The sequence below is a fragment of the Apium graveolens genome, chromosome 2 (assembly GCF_009905375.1).
Source record: "Apium graveolens cultivar Ventura chromosome 2, ASM990537v1, whole genome shotgun sequence".
Taxonomy (NCBI): Eukaryota; Viridiplantae; Streptophyta; class Magnoliopsida; order Apiales; family Apiaceae; genus Apium; species Apium graveolens.
In genome coordinates, this window is record NC_133648.1 from 107,184,302 (window position 1) to 107,206,265 (window position 21,964).

The 21,964-nt window shown below is 37.4% G+C and overlaps 1 non-coding gene across 1 annotated transcript; it reads right to left on the minus strand.

Annotated features, from left to right (window-relative positions):
- Positions 1–838: 838 nt before the first annotated feature.
- On the minus strand, positions 839–945 carry LOC141709992 (small nucleolar RNA R71). Its single transcript, XR_012570537.1, has one exon. It is a non-coding gene; the product is annotated as a small nucleolar RNA R71 (small nucleolar RNA).
- Positions 946–21,964: the final 21,019 nt, after the last annotated feature.

Sequence of the window (21,964 nt, forward strand, 5' to 3'; positions counted from 1 at the left end):
GTTAGAATCCCATGTTTTATCTCATATAAGTAAATCAGTTTTATTCTCTTAGTTAATGCATGTTAGTATAATAACTTTAATTAGTTAATCAACTCAAAATTGATACTTGTCTTATCAGTGAATAATAACCATATATTATTGCATTTGTGCATATTCTGTTTTAATCAGTCTCTGTGGGAACGAACTTAACTTAATCTTATACTACTTGTGATCACGTACGCTTGCGTGGTTTTGTGTGAACAAGTTTTTGGCGCCGCTACCGGGGATCAGTGTTAAATTTAGTTTATGTGCTTGTCAACAGTGGTCGTTAAAGTTCACTGACTCGGATTATCTTCTTACAAAGTTTACTTTGTTTGTGTGTTTCGGGTATTTGATCGAGCGTGTATGCGAACACGTTCTCAATCTCATAAGGACAAACTAGAAGAAGTAGAGAAGGAAGTGATCATAGCAATGGGATAACCAGCAGCAGAAACGAAAGCATTGAAGGATTATTCTTAACCAAAGATCAATGACATTCAATGTAGCATTGTCAGGCCAGCTATTGTAGCTAATACCTTCGAAATCAAGCATGGCATGATTCATATGGTACAGAATTCAGTCCAGTTTGGGGGTTCTCCAATGGAAGATCCCAATATGCACATTAGGGATTTCATCGAGATCTGCGACACCTTCAAGTTCAACGATGTTTCGGAAGATGCTGTGAAACTGAGACTTTTTCCATTTTCTCTGAGGGATAAAGCTAAGAGCTGGTTGCACTCTCTACCACCAGGTTCTATTACGACATGGGAGGATTGCTCAGAAATTTCTTACTAAATTCTTCCCTATGGCAAAAACAGTTGCAATCAGGAATGCTCTTACTCAATTTGCGCAGCAATCAGGTGAATCTCTATGTGAAGCCTGGGAGCGCTACAAGGAGATGCATAGCAAGTGTCCTCATCATGGAATTCCTGATTGGTAGTGATAAATTGCTTTAATAATGGTTTAGGAACATAGTCAAGACCTATGCTCGATGCAGCATCAGGTGGAGCTTTATGGGCTAAGAGCTATGAGAAAGCTTATGAGCTAATTGAGATGATGGCCGCTAATGAATATTAGAATCCAACTCAGAGACTACCACAAATTAAGGTAGCAGGAATTCTGGATTTGGATACAGCTACGGCTATAGCTGCTCAGCTAAAGGCGTTAACTATGAAGGTTGATTCTCGGACCAACTATGGTGTTCATCAGATAACTAGTATTTGTGAGCTTTGTGCAGGTTTGTATGCGATGAAGCAATGTGCTATATCTAGTGAATCAGCTCAGTTTGTGAGCAACTTTCAGAGGTCGCAGCAACCAGTTCCTACCACTTATCATCCTAACAATCGCAACCATCCTAACTTCAACTGGAGCAATAATCAGGGTGGTTTGCAACAGCCTTACTAGCAGTTTGGAAACAAGCCTTTCAATCCTCTTGGTTTTCAGCAACAATTTTCATCAAGGCAACAATTTCAGTCACAGGAAATGCAACACCAATCTCATGGAGGTCCAGGTCCATCTTCGAATGAAAAATATGAATTGGAGGAGTTGATGCTGATGTGAAAAAGCCAATCGATTTCAATCAAAACTCTGGAGAATCAAATAGGGCAAATTACCAATGCTTTATTGAACCGACCACAAGGAACTCTTCGTAGTGATACAGAAGCTAATCTAGGAAAGAGGGAAGTCAAGGAACAGTTGAAGGCAATCACCTTGAGGTCTGTAAAGGTCTCTAGCCCTAAAAATCATCAAAATGAAGAATCTGAAAAATTTTATTTAAAAGTTGGGCGCGCCCGTGCCCATATCAAGCGCGTCTGCGCCCTTACCAGCTTCAAAAAATGCAATTCTTGAGGAAACAGCTGATCAGAAGGGGGTCGAAGCAGAAACGAAGAAGACTTCTACTGAAAACACTACTCCTAAGCAAAATACAAGAGATAAACAAGTCTATCTACCTCCTCCATATCCTAACAGACTTCAAAAGCAGAAGTTCGATAAACAATTTGCCAAGTTTCTGGAGGTTTTCAAGAAATTGCATATTAACATACCTTTTGCGGAAGCTCTAGAACAAATGTTGAGCTATGCTAAGTTCATGAAGGGTATTCTTTCTCGGAAGCTTAAACTTGAGGGGTTGGAAACCGTTGCTCTAACGGAAGAGTGCAGTGCAGTGTGGTGCTGCAACATAAACTACCTCCTAAACTTAAAGATCCAGGAAGCTTCACAATACCATGTACCATTGGAAACTTATATTTTGACAAGTGCTTGTGTGACTTGGGAGCTAGCATCAATCTGATTCCATTTTTCATCTTCAAGAAACTTGGTTTGCCTGATCCAAAACCTGTAAACATGTCCTTACAACTGGCTGATCGATCCATCACTTATCTGCGAGGTGTAGTGGAGAATGTATTGGTTAAGGTGGACAAACTCATCTTCCCTGCTGACTTTGTCATTTGGTACTTTGAGGAAGATAAGGAGATTCCCATTATCTTGGGGAGACCATCCTTAGCTACTGGCCGAACTCTGATCGATGTACAAAAGGGTGAGCTTAATATGAGGGTTCAGAATCAGGACGTTACCTTTAATATCTTCAATATAATGAAATTCCCTACTGATGAAGAGGAGTGCTTTAAAGTAGAGTTGGTCGACTCTGTAGTGAATTCGGAGCTTGATCAATTGCTAAGGACTGACGCCTTAGAGAGAGCCTTAACAGGGGAATCTGATAGTGAAGATGAAGAAGGGGGAGAGCAACTGCAGTATTTGAATGCATCTCTATGGAAAAGGAGATTGGACTTGACATTCGAGTCTCTTGGATTATCAAAGCTTAAAAATTCTTAGGAGCGTCTCAAACCATCTATTGAGGAAGCTCCCACACTTGAACTAAAACTACTACCTGATCACTTGAGGTATGCGTTTTTAGGTAATGCATCTACTTTGCATGTTATTATCGCACCTGACCTCCCAAGTAGTGATAAAGACAAGCTCTTGAGAATTCTGAGAGAGTTTAAATTAGCAATCGGATGGACTATAGCAGGTATCAAGAGAATCATCCCTTCGTATTGCATGCATAAAATTTTGCTTGAGGAAGGAAGTAAACCTACCGTTGAACATCAGAGAAGACTCAATCCTATCATGAAAGAGGTGATGAAGAAAAAAATTCTTAAATGGCTGGACTCGGGGATCATCTATCCTATTTCAGACAGTTCGTGGGTGAGCCAGGTGCAGTGTATGCCCAAGAAAGGAGGCATTACAGTTATGGCTAATGAGAAGAATGAGCTCATCCCTACTTGGATAGTCACAGGGTGGAGAGTATGCGTGGATTATCGTAATCTGAATAAAGCCACTAGGAAGGATCAATTTTCACTTCCATTCATCGATCAAATGCTTGACAGGTTGGCTGGTCATGAGTATTATTGCCTTCTAGATGGGTACTCAGGCTATAATCAGATTTGCATTGCTCCAGAAGATCAGGAGAAGACCACTTTTACTTGTCCTTTTGGCACTTTCGCTTTCCGTTGAGTTTCTTTCGGGCTCTGTGGAGCACCTGCTACTTTTCAGAGATGAATGATGGCCATATTCTCTGACATGATTGGTATTAATGTGGAGGTGTTCATGGATGACTTTTCTGTGTTTGGGACTTCTTATAATGAGTGCTTGCATAATCTTGGCTTGGTGCTGAAAAGATGCGTTGAGACCAATTTGGTGCTCAACTGGGAAAATGTCACTTCATGGTGCAATATGGTATCATTCTTGGGCACAAGGTATCTAGAAAAGGTCTTGAAGTGGATAAGGCCAAGCTGGGGGTTATTGAAAATCTTCCTCCACCAATCTCAGTTAAAAGAATCCGCAGTTTTCTTGGTCATGCGGGTTTCTATCGGCGATTCATCAAAGACTTCTCCAAAATCTCTAAACCCTTATGCAATATGTTGGAGAAGGATGTTCCCTTCAAATTTGATGAAGAATGTTTGAATGCTTTCGAGAGTTTGAAAAAGAGTTTGACTACAACACCTGTTATTACTGCACCTGATTGGAATGAGCCCTTCGAGATGATGTGTGATGCTAGTGATTTTACAGTTGGAGTTGTTCTTGGCCAGAGAAAGAAGAACATTTTTCATATGATTTACTATGCTAGTAAAACCTTTAATGGTGCTTAGCTGAATTACACTACTACAGAGAAGGAGCTTTTGGCAATTGTCTACGGTTTCGAGAAATATTGATCTTACTTGCTTGGGACAAAAGTGACGGTTTATACTGATCATGATGTTATTTGATATCTGGTCTCGAAGAAAGATTCAAAACCTCGATTGATTCGATGGATTCTCTTGTTACAGGAATTCAAGCTGGAAATTTAAGACATGAAAGATACAGAAAATCAGGTAGCATATTATCTCTCATGTTTGGAAGATCGAGGCAAAGCTTCACATGATAAGACATTGATCAATGAATCTTTTCCAGATGAGCAACTTTTTGGGGTGCAAGAAGAAGAACCATGGTTTGCAGATATTGTGAACTATCTTGTGAGTAATGTTATTCCCCCAGAACTCTCTTATGCTCAAAGGAAGAAGTTTCTACATGAGGTGAAGTGGTATCGATGGGATGATCCGTTCTTGTTTAGACAGGGGGCAGATCAGATTATCAGGAGGTGCTTCCGTATAGTGAGATGGAGGGTATCTTGCAAGACTGTCATTATATTGTGTATGGTGGCCATTATGGTGGAGAGAAGACAGATGCGCGTATCCTTCAAACGGGATTTTTCTGGCCTACTTTGTTTAAAGATGCTCACCAGTTTGTGTTGAGATGTGATCGCTGCCAACGAGTTGGAAATATGTCCAAAAGAGACGAGATGCCTCTCAATGTGCTTCTCGAAGTTGAGATTTTTGATGCTTGGGGATCGACTTCATGGGGCCATTTATATCGTCATGCAATAATCAATATATTCTTTTAGCGGTGGATTATGTGTCTAAATTGATTGAGGTTAAAGCTTTTCCAATCAACGATGCTAAGGTGGTGATCAATTTTCTTTATAAGCTGATATTCACATGTTTCGGTACTCCAAGAGTCATAATCAGTGATGAGGGATCGCATTTCTGCAATCGCAAATTTACTGCATTAATGGAAAGATATCATATGAATTATCGTGTGGCCATAACTTATCATCCTCAAACTAATGAGCAAGCTGGAGTCTCTAATCGAGAGATCAAGCGAATCTTGGAGAAGTTTGTGAGTCCATCAAGGAAAGATTGGTATTTGAAGCTAGATGAAGTTGTTTGGGCCTACTGAACAGCATTCAAGACTCCTCTAGGCATATCTCCTTTCCAGTTGGTATATGTTAAGGCGTGTCATTTGCATGTGGAGCTAGAACATAAAGCATATTGGGCTTTGAAGAAGCTGAATCTTGACATGGATGCTACTGGAGAAAAGAGAATGCTCTAATTTAATGAACTCAATGAATTTCATCTACAGGCTTATGAAAACAACAAGTTATACAAGGAGAAGGTAAAGAGATGGCATGATAGGAGGTTAGTGCACAAGACATTTGTGCCTGGTTAGCAAGTTCTATTATTCAACTCTCGTCTCCGACTTTTTCCAGGAAAGCTTAAGTCACAATGGTCAGGTCCATTCATTGTCAAAACTGTATTTCCACATGGAGCTGCGAAAATTTTTGATAAGCATCCGGACCAAGCGTTCAAAGTAAATGGTCAAAGGTTGAAGCATTATTATGATGATACGGTGAACTGTGAGGTGGTGAGCATCGTTCTTGTGACAACTTGATTTTGAAGTTTCACGTCAAACTAAAGACGTAAAACAAGCGCTTCGTGGGAGGCAACCCATGCATTTATTGTATTTTTCTGAAGAAAAAAAACAAAGAAGAAAAAAAACAAACATACAAACAAAAATCAAAAACTAAAAATATTTCCAGAAGTGCGGCCCGCCCGCGCTCTACACGGCGTGCCCGCGCGAGGTCCCTGAAAAAGAAAGAAAAAAGTGAAAAAAATAGAAAATCAGATTAACCCAAGCCCAAACCCGAATTCTACCCTAATTCTAACCCTATTTCTACACCCTAAACCACTCCCCACCCCTCCTATCTCTATCATATATATATATATATATATATACATCTACATAAATACATACAAACACATCTCCTATACCCACAAACCCTAGCCTCTCCTACATACAATACTTACACCCAAATTGTTATCACTTGTGATTATGGAACCCAAAAGAGCACGAACCACGGGGGGGGGGGGGTAGTAGTACCCATCCCTCGTCTACTAAGGACTCTAGTGTGGGTGGCACAGAGAATAGATTTACTTCACCGGAGGCTGATGCGGAGTCCACTAGGTTGATGTCTAAGCCAATTGCTAAAGAGAGGGGATTTTTACCCACGACTAAGGATGGGAAGCTGTTGGAGATGATTGTTGAGAAGGGTTGACATACTTTCCGCTAGACACCCGTTGCGGCTCCGATGAGCATTGTGCGGGAATTTTATGCAAATGCTAAGGAGGACAAGAATGGGTATTCTGTTGTTCGTGGGTTGACTGTTGATTATTATCCGGCTGCTATTCGTCAGGTTATAAATCAACTGCGAGGCCTAGGACTGCTGATGATTGGTGTAACACCCCCAGATCCGGGGTCGGGGATCCGGGTCGTCACGGTCTTTCTTTCCACAATATCACTTAACTTAATTAATAAAATAACCTTATGCTGTGACCCCACACTAACACACACCACAACCCGTTATAGTCTCAGAGATGAAATTAAAATAAGTACAAGTCTTTGAATCCACAATTTAAAAGTTATTACAACCCAAAATGATTACTTGATAATTTACAGTTAATTGCCATTATCTGCCACAAGTTATAATTATACATAATTTGATTCTCAAAAGTAGATGGTCTGATCTACAAGAGATCTACCTCTGCAGCTATAGCAGCTACAACATCATCGGGAAGACGCGGGACGCTTCCCACGCGCTTGCGCTGGGTCTGCTGGAGTCTGGCCATCTTTCCTAACTGTTGTTGTGTGATGAAGAAATAAAGCAAGAGTGAACCTTACAGCTCGCAAGATAATATATCGTGATAACAATAATATAAGTATCTAAATGGATACTTACTAGAATCTTTTATCCTGCGTAAGATAATTACTTACTAGATATAAGTAAAAATAAGGGATAAAGTTACCAAATACTTCACTATACTTATATCATTTAAAAAGCTGCTTGAACTACCACTGTTCAAAGTATAATGAGCTTTCAACAGTTCATCAGATAGATGAGACTACAAGACAAGATTTGAATAGATTAAATCTTTGAAATATTATTAAAGGAACTGAAGTTATGATATACTTCATTAAGTTCTGATATATATATATCCACATATACATCTTCTTTATACAATTTCCTGAAAACCTCTGTCAAGTAAAGTATGAACAGAATTGCAATATCCAATAAATTTGGAAAGGAAAAGAATTTGGCATAAACTAGATATCTTGCTGATCAGGCAAAGATACCCATAAGTAACCTTTTCTACTAGTAGATGGACGAATTCCCCACTGGTCATCACCCTGGTCGTAATAGGACCTTATGCTGGACTGCCACTCAGCCACTTATGCATTTGATGGACTCCCACTGAGCCACTTACACTATCATGGATGCCCACTGAGCCCATGTTGCTTATGCCGACTCAATAGATGGACTTACTTCCCAAACGTTGGGTAAGTAATCAATTCATTTACCAAAACTGCAACCGTGTTGCGAATATAAAATACACCACAGAGCCGGATCCCTCAGGTTTTGAGCGAGTATTTAAATCCCCTTAAAAAGGAAGATCTTAAATATAAAAATAAGTTTTGGGATCCGCTCTAACTTTTAAAAATCATTTTGAAGACTCGAAAACACTTTAAAGAGTGTTTGGAGTAATACTGATTTATTAAAATAAATCAATCCCGATATGAAAGGAATATCTGAATATTATTATTTAAATAATATTCCCATAAGAATAATTGAGGTAGAAGTTGGAAAACTTATACTTGAATGAATAGCAAATAATCAAAGATATACTTATACGAAAGTAATATCTTTATTTGAATAATCAAAAATAAGTTTGATTATCGACACCTTATTCTTTAATACAATAAAGAATATTATTAAGTAATAAACGGAGTCATAATACCTCGAATGAATACTATAATTAATATTCATGAAATAAAGGAGTCATACATCCTCAAATGAATATCCAATTAATAATCATTAATAATATAAACTGAGTCATAAGCCCTCGAATGAATACTATAATTAATATTCATGAAATAAAGGAGTCATACATCCTCAAATGAATATCCAATTAATAATCATTAATAATATAAACTGAGTCATAAGCCCTCGAATAATATTCGAAATAATATTCAATAAATAATATAAAGAGTCATAAGCCCTCGAATGAATATTCAAATAATATTCATAAAATAAAATAAAGTTATAGAATAACCTTATTTGATTAATAGTTTTGAAAACCATAACCATATATATATATATATAAGTATATATATATATATATACATATATACAAAATCTACTCGGGATCCTCGACTCCCGGTTTAGAAAATATTTCCACCTTTTGGGTCCCTATACTAAGGGTATATGCAAGTTACCGCTATCCTCTAGCATAGGTATTATCAACAATTATATATGGAAAGAATACGAAACAGGCATGCATATATATATACCATAGCAGCATGCTTCAATATATAACAACATTTTCTAATTAACCAACATGCATCTATCGCAAGATAATGCATATACACATATATATCACAACAACAGTATAACGGGTAGAAAAACTTGCCTGAGCGACTTGGGGTGATAAAAGGATCGGGACGAGTTTGGTAACCTATAAACAACAAGTAAGTTGGAATTAAACCAAAGTCACTTATAAATCTATACTCTAACCAACTCAGACTCTAACGCTCGTTTTGCGCTTACTAATTCTCTTAAGTCACTCGAGTACCCTCGGCTCCACCATTTTTAATAATTTAACCTTTACGAGTTTTAAGGCGATTCCTTCGCGAGTGTCTTACCAACTGCCTAACACACTTACCATAAATGTTTCATATATTAATTAACCCTTTTTGGTCTTTAACCTATGTTTCAAAGTAAGGCGAGGGGAAAAGTTTCGTTCGCGAAACGCCGTTACTTGAAACGGTCGTTTCTCCTAAATCGTGCATCGGAATCGAACGAACTACATATCAAAACGAAGCTCGTAACACGAGCTATCTAGAAATGGCAATGGTCATAATCTAGCAGGGGGTTCTCGGGTCCTAATGTTATGCACAAAAACAGTCTAAAGAAAATCAGACGTTACGACGGCTATGTTTACGCGATTTCCCAATTTAAAACCATTCAAAACCAACCCAATTCAACCTCAAATCCAACATACAACCAACATCCATCCTTATCACATCATAACAACCCCAACCAATTCAATTTTAACATTCATACTTATGCCTAAGCTTGAATTTAACTATACTACATTCTTTTAACCAAAACAACAAGATTTACCATTCCATTTCAATACCATTTCAATCCCAAACTCTAAATCACAAACATTAAGATACAATATCACCCTACTAATCAAAATCATCTTATAATACATAGGAATCTAGGGTTTGGAGATGATATACCTTCCTTGAAGTGGTGGGAGGAGCTAGGAAGCCTTAAGAAGCTTTGAGAAGTCTTAGGAATGCTTGGATCTTCAAGGAAATCAAGAAAAATTTCAAGTTAAAAACTTGAAAACACTATTCATTGTCTTCTTCTTTGATTAAATGAAGAAGATTGAGAAGGAATTGATGGATTAAACTCATGATATAGCCCTAACTAAGCATAAAGATGATTAGGGAATTATCTTACCAATTTAGGAAGCTTGGATCTTGAGTTTTGAATTTCCTTGCCTTTGGAATAGTAAAAAGCTGAGAGCATGAAGAACAATGCCTTGGTTTCTTTTTGATTTTGATGAAAAATGATTTGCTTGGCTTGGTTGGTTTGATTTTTGTGTTTGTTTTAGTAAATTACCTAGTTGCCCTTGATTTTGTGTGAAAAGTCACCACATCTCCTTCCTTCCCATGTCATGCCCATGTCATGTGGTGATGTCATCCTTCCCTCCTTGTCCTCTTCTCATTGGTTGGGTGACATCACTCTCTCTAATCCCTTTGATTAACTTCCTAATTGTTTACCTAATGACCGCTGATCTGTTATACGGTTCGCTTAACTTTCGTTTTCGTTTATCGTTTGAAGGATCATACCCGGGATCTTATTACTTAGGTTCCCTTAACCTTTCTCAATACATTATATTCCTTTTTATGATCCTCTCTTATAATCCTTTAATTTAAATCCTTCGTATCCTGTTACCTTATATTCAATTTTTTCCGTATCTAGTGGATTTCCGAGAAAAATCAAAGTGTTTGAATTTGGATTCTGACGATCTTTACATACACTTATATCCCATATAAAGTACTAATAAAATCTCAGAATATCCATATCAGAACCCCTACATAGTGTGGCATGAAAAGTTTTCTCATTCAGCAAAAACACTATTCATAAGGGTTTCAAAATTTCCCAAAAATTGGGGTTATTACAGTCTCCCCTCCTTAAAAGGATTCCGTCCCGGAATCAAATTAAAAATAAATAGGGATACTCTTTTAGCATTGCACTTTCTAACTCTCGAGTAAATTTTTCCACATTGTGGTCCTACCACCAAACTCCGCCTAGTTTGATAACCCTTCTCCTAAGTACTTGTTCCTTTTCACTCTATAACCCTTCCTGGTTGCTCCATATAGGTTACGTCTGGTTGCATGTCTATGCGCTCATATGCCCCTATTTATCTGGCATCCGAATTACACTTCCTTAACATTGATACGTGAAACACGTTATGACTTGCTACATGTTCTGGGGTAAGGCTATCTCATACGCTAACTTCCCAATACTTCTTAATATATCCAAGGGTCCGACAAATTGTGGACTTAGCTTTCCTTTCTTTCCGATTCTCATCAATCCTTTCCAAGGGTTTCCAAGGGGATACCTTTAACAACACTAGGTCCCCTACTTCCTATTCTTTGTCCTTTCGTGTGAAATCAACATACTTCTTATGTCCATCTTGGGTTACTACCAGCCGTCCTCTGATTAGATCTATTATATCCCTGGCCCTTTGGACTACTGCGGGTCCGAGCATCTTGCGCTCTACAACTTCATCCTAACATAAGGGAAATCGACATTGTCTTCCCTCAAGGATCTCATAAGGCGATATCTCAATACTGACATATGATCTATTATCGTAAGAAAACTCAATCCGTGATAACTGATCATTCCAAATTATTTCAAGTCTATTGCACAGACTCTCATTATAGCGTTTAGCATTAGAGCTTTTGCTTCTCAATACCCATTCTTTTCTAGTTCGTAATCGCTACAACCTTCCGTTCCTAATATTATACTAGTTATACTTTTTTTTTCGTTAGCGTTCTATAACCTTTTAATAACCACGTCAACCTTAGTATCACGATTGTGTTTCCATTCCGAATACCACCAAAACTTTATTACTCCTTTTTCAGCTGTTTCTATTTTCGAAAGCTTAATCCTTCATATAGAAGTAAAGGAATTTGTTGAGAGATCACTATGATCATGAACACTTGTTATATCGCATAGTTAGTACAGAAGGTGGCCAGCCTTTAGTACTTGACAAGCAATTAAATAATAGATGGTATCCTACTAGGCTTCTATCACACAGATAGACAGTCATTCGGCAATACCTCCCCTTCTGGAAGGGTTGTTCTTCTCAACTTACATGAAATGAAAAGAAGAGAAAAGAACGAATTGAAGAGAATTGTATATATAAAAAAAATATACTGCCACAAAATATCTGGCTTGGAACCTACCTCTGAACTATAGAGGTTTGTCATAGGAGAATAAAACATATATGTATTTATATCAACATCAAGTATTGTAGCATCCTATTTCTCATGCCTAAATATTTTTGCTATTCCGTCCATCATTCTATGGACCCATGCTCTTGCTCGAGCTTATACACAATCACCTTTGAAACTCCATCGATTTCGAAAATCGAACCTGGGATCTCATTCTAGACATCATCGTTACTAGAGTTCTATGCTTGCACCGCAACCCTCCTCGTATAATAATACGACTCTCTATTGATAAGAAAGAATAAATATACAATAGGTAGATACTCTACTTAATTAGTCTATCAATGATAACTTATACACTACCACGACCCGATTAGTGGTACTCAATCTCAACACCCATTCCAATACAACTCTCACGGTTGTAATCAGCTCAATACTCGCAGAATCATTGATGTCTTACTATGGTCCACCACTGACCTACTGTAGTCATTCATTTTCCATGAAGTCTTAATAGCTAACCATACGGAGTCCATACATGTCGTATCAAATCCTTCTAAGGAGGTAACATAATCACCATTTCTGATTCATGAAGACACTCCTGATCCTGACATACATACATGACATGAAGCAGATAAAATTGCAGAAGAGTTTCAATCAAAGCAACGATAGCAGGTTAATACTATTCTAAATCATATGCCTTAAATTGAAGACTTAACTCAAGGTTTCATCTAGTCCTTTTTGAAACATGGTCCTGGCTTATCTCAAGATAGTATCTTCTGAGATAGATAGCCCGCTCATGGCGATTACACGAATTAAACCTTTACCAACTACTATTATGGTTGGATATTGCACAGTCATCAGAAGGAATGTCAATCTTCCAAACCATAATACAACCTTCATAGCTTTAACCATCATCACTGTATTCCTTTGGCACAAGCGCCAATAATTATCCTCTTACCTTTAAAGTGTCGGCCACCTCTTTGGCCTTTCCTGATAGTAAAATTTCCTTACAGTCAATGTCATTTTAACCACCTCCAAATAAATTTTCTACCTTATTTCAATCACAGCTTATGTGAAAATGCTTTCCTTAAAATCTGATGAGTAATAAAAAAAAATTACCGTTTTTCCATAAGTTATCCCCTCAGTCTTTAGAGGTTAATCACTGTCATGACTGACTCTCAATCATAATTAGAACACCTTTTATCTTAAGTCCTAATTGCCCTGAACAATTTCGACCATTACTGGTTCGATCCATACTTTCTCGTGGTTTAACACGTGCCCCACTTGGCAACATTATAATTACGTCATATTTCCTTTATCAACATTTCTATTCTTGAGAATTTTGAATATTACCTTTCTCCTTGTAAAACCTCTAAGGTTATCCTTCAATCGTTCCTCCTGTATTCCCTAGATACAGGGCATATCAAAATACCATTTACTATTACTAGAACCATTGTCTATATACTTCTGAAAAATTTCTCCACTGATTCTTAAAGGTTGTTGTTACCTTAACCCCTTTCCAAATCATACTGTCAAAACTCATGATGTCCCTATTAAGGGTGAAATGCCAACCTTTATGCATTCCCCTAGGATTCATTTTAAGTTACCGATGTTCTATCCTTAATTCCACCTTTAAAAGGTACCTGCATCCTTCCATGGATAAATCAAGTCATATATCCCTGACAAGGGTGTCTTATTCAATCAATCCCACCTCGATAGTATATGCCTAATTTCACAATAACATCTGTATTCAAAATGGGGTCAATCAATATGGCCTCCAAAAGATAACAACGGTTATCCGCTTGTCTTGCCTAATTTGGTAACGATAACAAGGATGTTCTGGAAGATATTGGTCGTGTTTAACGTGAACTTCTTCTTAATAATTCCTTATTTACTTTTGTTGTTTATCTCAACAGTCATCTCAATGTTGGGATATCTCTCATACCTGGCGTCTCCCTTTCTGGGTATCGAGCCACCGGTCTTACATTTCACATTATTGAAGGTCACTTCCTTCATCCAATTTTCCTAATTTCTTACTTTCTTGTCTCCTTAGTCTATCCGCGTCTTATTATTTATCCTTCAAACTATCTAAAGGTTTCCTTGAATCCTCCCAACTTAAAGGGGATAAAATGTACATAACTCGTATGCCTTCAACCATCAACTTTAACTCATGGTGAATCACCCTCATACCAATGATTACATACTTTCCTATTTCTATTGCTACGAGTCTTTAGGTTTTCCTCATACCCGACTCCCTTATCATACCTCAAACTCTATTGCCTTTATATCCCTTTCCACTTCAGTTCCTTTTTATTTCCCTTTCTCTTATCATTATTTCATGAACCAACACAACATAAGCATTGATTTCAAACGTCCCGTCATTCTAGATTCGTGTCCTTAGAATGAATCTTGACAACTTTTACAACTTAGATTCATAATTCATCATACTCGTCTGCCTTTGTTCCGGCTTTAAAGCTTTTACTCTATCTCTATAACCTTGGGAAGTACTTTCCTGAAAACAATTGACTGAACTTAAATCAGTTTATTATAATCTCTTGCTCCGTGCCTTCCTTGGTCTTTCACCAGCGGGTGGTCTCTCTCTTAGGAGGGTAAGTGATAAAAACAGTCTTTTGTGATTCGTCAATCATTTAGAATCTCAAATGATTCCTATATTTCCTTTAGCCAGGCTCTTGCCTCGACTGGGTCAGCTTGTTCCTTGGAACTCTGAGAGCTTAGCGACTTAGAGGTCCTGAAAGAATTTCCTACCGCATTGTTTCCTCAAGGTGGTGGTTGGGGATAATAGTCTAAGTTCTTTTTAGACAGGTCCATGAATTGCCGTATAGGAGTACCGTCTCGGGTCTCCTTTCCTTACTCGACTTTCTGTTTCCTTAGTATGAAATGTTTCATCCTTCTCCCATACTTGGGGTTATCTTATACGTTAAAATCCTCATTTTCCACTTCATTATGTTATGGGTTCCTTCTATCTTGATGGCGTCCTCCCTGACTATCACATTCAGGGTTTGCCCTTAATCTTATTCCTTGAACTATGCCTTTCATCTAAGATCTCATCTTTAAGCTCTTGAACATTTGGAACCCAAATTCTATAGGAATACCTCATTATTCCCTTATCATCTTTCTCAGTACTAATCTCATATCTATTTGTTGGCTCTCTGCCTTCATTCATCACTTTTTCTGGCACAATATGTTCTTTTCCGATAATTCGGTCTGTATTGCAATCTCAAACAGCTTTTCGGTACCGGCTCCGGTTACCTTCACTACTATTTCCATTTTCTCAAAATCTCTTATCAACTCTCCCAAAGACATTATCATCTTGAGTCTCTCCTTTTTACTAAGGGCATCACCCACCACATTGGCTTTCCCCGAATGATAAAGAATCTCCCAATCATAATTCTTGATTAGCTCTAACCGCCTCCTCTGGCGTATGTTGAGCTCTTTCTACGTAAAAATGTACTAGAGCTCCTATGGTTTGTGAATCTCACACTTCTCTCCATACAAGTAGTGCCTCAAATCTTTAGGGCAAAACTATTGCCATGAGCCCAAGCTCATGGGTGGGGATATCGAATTTTAAATTCCCTTATTTGTCTTGACGCGTACGCGATTACCTTGTTATGCTGTATAAGAAGCACCCTAGTTCCTTATGTGAAGCGTCAATACAAATCACAAAATCTCCTTTTTCCATCCGACAATGCCAACATAGGGGCCGTCACCAACCTTTGCTTTAGTTGTTAAAAGCTTTTCTCGTATTTCTCTATCCATTCAAACTTCTCAGTATTACGAGTAAGCCGCGTTAAAGGGGCTACTATCTTTACAAACTTGAACGAACCTCCGGTAGTGACCGGCCAATCCTACCTCTGGTAGTTTCCCTAACCATGGTCATCAATTCCTCAATGGTCCTTTATTCATTCTTGTTAGGATCTTCCACGAGATCCTCCTCAGCAACAATCCCATTTAGGACAACATCCTCAACCATTACATCCTCAATATGAACATCATCCGGTCCTGCGTTAGGACGCTCTATCGGATCCACAATCCGATCTCCAATTAGTAATAAAACATCATCACGCTGTCACTTCTCAACCTCAGGGTTCGGAGTCCCGCTACCATATACGATAACGAACTACGCTACTATCACGATATTTATAAGGGTTCCCATAAGGGTTTTAACTGCCAGTACTACGTTAGGTAGTCCGACTATGAACTTGGCAAGAGTTCTTATTATCTTAGTGAACTTATTATCTTAACGTCACATCATCTCTGAGGTTTATAACGCTTAGCTCTGATACCATTTCTGTAACACCCCCAGATCCGGGGTCGGGGATCCGGGTCGTCACGGTCTTTCTTTCCACAATATCACTTCACTTAATTAATAAAATAACCTTATGCTGTGACCCCACACTAACACACACCACAACCCGTTATAGTCTCAGAGATGAAATTGAAATAAGTACAAGTCTTTGAATCCACAATTTAAAAGTTATTACAACCCAAAATGATTACTTGATAATTTACAGTTAATTGCCATTATCTGCCACAAGTTATAATTATACATAATTTGATTCTCAAAAGTAGATGGTCTGATCTACAAGAGATCTACCTCTGCAGCTATAGCAGCTACAACATCATCGGGAAGACGCGGGACGCTTCCCACGCGCTTGCGCTGGGTCTGCTGGAGTCTGGCCATCTTTCCTAACTGTTGTTGTGTGATGAAGAAATAAAGCAAGAGTGAGCCTTACAGCTCACAAGATAATATATCGTGATAACAATAATATAAGTATCTAAATGGATACTTACTAGAATCTTTTATCCTGCGTAAGATAATTACTTACTAGATATAAGTAAAAACAAGGGATGAAGTTACCAAATACTTCACTATACTTATATCATTTAAAAAGCTGCTTGAACTACCACTGTTCAAAGTATAATGAGCTTTCAACAGTTCATCAGATAGATGAGACTACAAGACAAGATTTGAATAGATTAAATCTTTGAAATATTATTAAAGGAACTGAAGTTATGATATACTTCATTAAGTTCTGATATATATATATATATATATATATCCACATATACATCTTCTTTATACAATTTCCTGAAAACCTCTGTCAAGTAAAGTATGAACAGAATTGCAATATCCAATAAATTTGGAAAGGAAAAGAATTTGGCATAAACCAGATATCTTGCTGATCAGGCAAAGATACCCATAAGTAACCTTTTCTACTAGTAGATGGACGAATTCCCCACTGGTCATCACCCTGGTCGTAATAGGACCCTATGCTGGACTGCCACTCAGCCACTTATGCATTTGATGGACTCCCACTGAGCCACTTACACTATCATGGACGCCCGCTGAGCCCATGTTGCTTATGCCGACTCAATAGATGGACTTACTTCCCGAACGTTGGGTAAGTAATCAATTCATTTACCAAAACTGCAACCGTGTTGCGAATATAAAATACACCACAGAGCCGGATCCCTCAGGTTTTGAGCGAGTATTTAAATCCCCTTAAAAAGGAAGATCTTAAATATAAAAATAAGTTTTGGGATCCGCTCTAACTTTTAAAAATCATTTTGAAGACTCGAAAACACGTTAAAGAGTGTTTGGAGTAATACTGATTTATTAAAATAAATCAGTCCCGATATGAAAGGAATATCTAAATATTATTATTTAAATAATATTCCCATAAGAATAATTGAGGTAGAAGTTGGAAAACTTATACTTGAATGAATAGCAAATAATCAAAGATATACTTATACGAAAGTAATATCTTTATTTGAATAATCAAAAATAAGTTTGATTATCGACACCTTATTCTTTAATACAATAAAGAATATTATTAAGTAATAAACGGAGTCATAATACCTCGAATGAATACTATAATTAATATTCATGAAATAAAGGAGTCATACATCCTCAAATTAATATCCAATTAATAATCATTAATAATATAAACTGAGTCATAAGCCCTCGAATGAATACTATAATTAATATTCATGAAATAAAGGAGTCATACATCCTCAAATGAATATCCAATTAATAATCATTAATAATATAAACTGAGTCATAAGCCCTCGAATAATATTCGAAATAATATTCAATAAATAATATAAAGAGTCATAAGCCCTCGAATGAATATTCAAATAATATTCATAAAATAAAATAAATTATCGAATAACCTTATTCGATTAATAGTTTTGAAAACCATAACCATATATATATAAGTATATATATATATTTATATACATATATACAAAATCTACTCGGGATCCTCGACTCCCGGTTTAGAAAATATTTCCACCTTTTGTGTCCCTATACTAAGGGTATATGCAAGTTACCGCTATCCTCTAGCATAGGTATTATCAACAATTATATATGGAAAGAATACGAAACAGGCATGCATATATATATACCATAGCAGCATGCTTCAATATATAACAACATTTTCTAATTAACCAACATGCATCTATCGCAAGATAATGCATATACACATATACATCACAACAACAGTATAACGGGTAGAAAAACTTGTCTGAGCGACTTGGGGTGATAAAAGGCTCGGGACGAGTCTGGTAACCTATAAACAACAAGTAAGTTGGAATTAAACCAAAGTCACTTGTAAATCTATACTCTAACCAACTCAGACTCTAACACTCGTTTTGCGCTTACTAATTCTCTTAAGTCACTCGAGTACCCTCGGCTCCACCATTTTTAAAAATTTAACCTTTACGAGTTTTAAGGCGATTCCTTCGCGAGTGTCTTACCAACTGCCTAACACACTTACCATAAATGTTTCATACATTAATTAACCCTTTTTGGTCTTTAACCTATGTTTCAAAGTAAGGCGAGGGGAAAAGTTTCGTTCGCGAAACGCCGTTACTTGAAACGGTCGTTTCTCCTAAACCGTGCATCGGAATCGAACGAACTACATATCAAAACGAAGCTCGTAACACGAGCTATCTAGACATGGCAATGGTCATAATCTAGCAGGGGGTTCTCGGGTCCTAATGTTATGCACAAAAATAGTCTAAAGAAAATCGGACGTTAGGACGGCTATGTTTACGCGATTTCCCAATTTAAAACCATTCAAAACCGACCAAATTCAACCTCAAATCCAACATACAACCAACATCCATCCTTATCACATCATAACAACCCCAACCAATTCAATTTTAACATTCATACTTATGCCTAAGCTTGAATTTAACTATACTACATTCTTTTAACCAAAACAACAAGATTTACCATTCCATTTCAATACCATTTCAATCCCAAACTCTAAATCACAAACATTAAGCTACAATATCACCCTACTAATCAAAATCATCTTATAATACATAGGAATCTAGGGTTTGGAGATGATATACCTTCCTTGAAGTGGTGGGAGGAGCTAGGAAGCCTTAAGAAGCTTTGAGAAGTCTTAGGAATGCTTGGATCTTCAAGGAAATCAAGAAAAATTTCAAGTTAAAAACTTGAAAACACTATTCATTGTCTTCTTCTTTGATTAAATGAAGAAGATTGAGAAGGAATTGATGGCTTAAACTCATGATATAGCCCTAACTAAGCATAAAAATGATTAGGGAATTATCTTACCAATTTAGGAAGCTTGGATCTTGAGTTTTGAATTTCCTTGCCTTTGGAATAGTAAAAAGCCGAGAGCATGAAGAACAATGCCTTGGTTTCTTTTTGATTTTGATGAAAAATGATTTGCTTGGCTTGGTTGGTTTGATTTTTGTGTTTGTTTTAGTAAATTACCTAGTTGCCCTTGATTTTGTATGGTTAAAAAGTCACCACATCTCCTTCCTTCCCATGTCATGCCCATGTCATGTGGTGATGTCATCCTTCCCTCCTTGTCCTCTTCTCATTGGTTGGGTGACATCACTCTCTCTAATCCCTTTGATTAACTTCCTAATTGTTTGCCTAATGACCGCTGATCTGTTATACGGTTCGCTTAACTTTCGTTATCGTTTATCGTTTGAAGGATCATACCCGGGATCTTATTACTTAGGTTCCCTTAACCTTTCTCAATACATTATATTCCTTTTTATGATCCTCTCTTATAATCCTTTAATTTAAATCATTCGTATCCTGTTACCTTATATTCAATTCTTTCCGTATCTAGTGGATTTCCGAGAAAAATCAAAGTGTTTGAATTTGGATTCTGACGATCTTTACATACACTTATATCCCATATAAAGTACTAATAAAATCTCAGAATATCCATATCATAACCCCTACATAGTGTGGCATGAAAAGTTTTCTCATTCAGCAAAAACACTATTCATAAGGGTTTCAAAATTTCCCAAAAATTGGGGTTATTACAATTGGGTGCTGAAAACTAGGGAGAATTTGGACTTGGATTATATTTTGGCAGAGTTGTGTGTTCCAGGCATGGAGTGGAAGTACAAAGAAGGCACCATTGAGCCACTTACTTTTCCTGCTTCTTGTATGAACATGTGTGCTAGGGCTTGGAACCTGTTTGTTTGTGCTAATATCATGCCATCATCACATTCACACGAGGTTACTATAGATCGGGCTATTCTGCCGTGGGGGATTTTGAATGAAGAGTATGTTGATCTCGGCTATGTGATTCATCAGAGTATGCTGTATTTTCTGTGAGGGGGAACCATGGGGGCAATTTCTCACGCCTTCATTATTATGCAGTTGTGTACTTCGGGTAGTGTTAGGTGGCCCGAGCATGAGCAGCTGCAGATGCCGAGTGCTCTCATTGATAACTCGACGATTTCGGTGATGTAAGAGTGGTATGGCGGTAAAGCCCATGAGAAGGGATTGGGTTATACATATGATCATCTACCAGGTGGCCAACCAGCAAACCAGACGTATGCAGGGGGTTCTTCTCAGGCACAACAGGCTGCTGCTAGATCCTCTCATCTAGCCGATAGATCTTCTCGTGCACAGCAAACAGGGGATAAGACTACACTTGGAGATGCTCAGTATAGGAGATTGACTAGGCATATGGATGCCATGCATGACATTCATATTCGTTTTGCTCAGGATTTGACACAAGCTTTGAGTACTGCTTTTAGAGCCACTAGTGTCGAGGTAGATTGGCCTGTATTTGGAGCGAGCACTTTTTACCCGCCACCTGATTCTCCACCCAAGGAGGGTGATCCCACCAATAACTAGGTATGCCTTGTATCCTTAATATTACCTTCAATGAGGATATTGAATATTTTAAGTTTGGGGGTGATAATGTAAGGATTAGTTGTGTGTCGTGTTCATATAGATTCATATTGCATATTTCATTGTAGTTCGTTCTTTATTTTTGCGTGATTGTTCATATAGGTCATATTTGTTTGCATATTTGTTCATGTTATTATGTGAGTCCATGTAGTTGCATTTGCATGCATATAACATGATCCAGTAGGATGAGTTGTTTCTGATTGGTAGGTTGGTGATGATTTGAGTGTAGTGACGTCGAATAGAGGGATGATTAAGTCCTAATGAATTGATTTGCATGCCCAGAAAAATAAGTTTTTTCACAAGTCATATAGGTTGCTTTTGAACTAGATCATGATCATACTTGTTTGTTTGTTGGAATTTAATCACTTGGTTATATTTAGAATTTTTGTTATTCTCGTAATGACGTAGTAACACTGAATTTTTAAACTAGGGAAAAACATGGATATCATTGCTAGTTGTGAATAAAATTAGGCGTCAAAAGGCTAGTAACCACTCATATTTATGAGTAGTCTAGGGTTGAATGAGATGGAGCGAAATGCACTCATTCCAGAAATAAAAAAAAAGAATAAAAAAGAATAAAAAAAGAAAAATAAAAAAAGAAAAAAATTGTGTTAGTAAATGCAGAATTGACCAATGGTGAGATCTTTAATACTCGAGCAATTAAGTTCTAGGGGACTTTGTGCCTAGTGACCTAAGGCTTGTATAGTCCGGGATCCGCTAACCTAACGCTCGCTACATGGGTATTATTGTATAAGTCTTTTGGGACCTCATTCATTGTATAGTCAAATAAGCATTTGTGTTTGATATGTTTTAGTATTATAACAT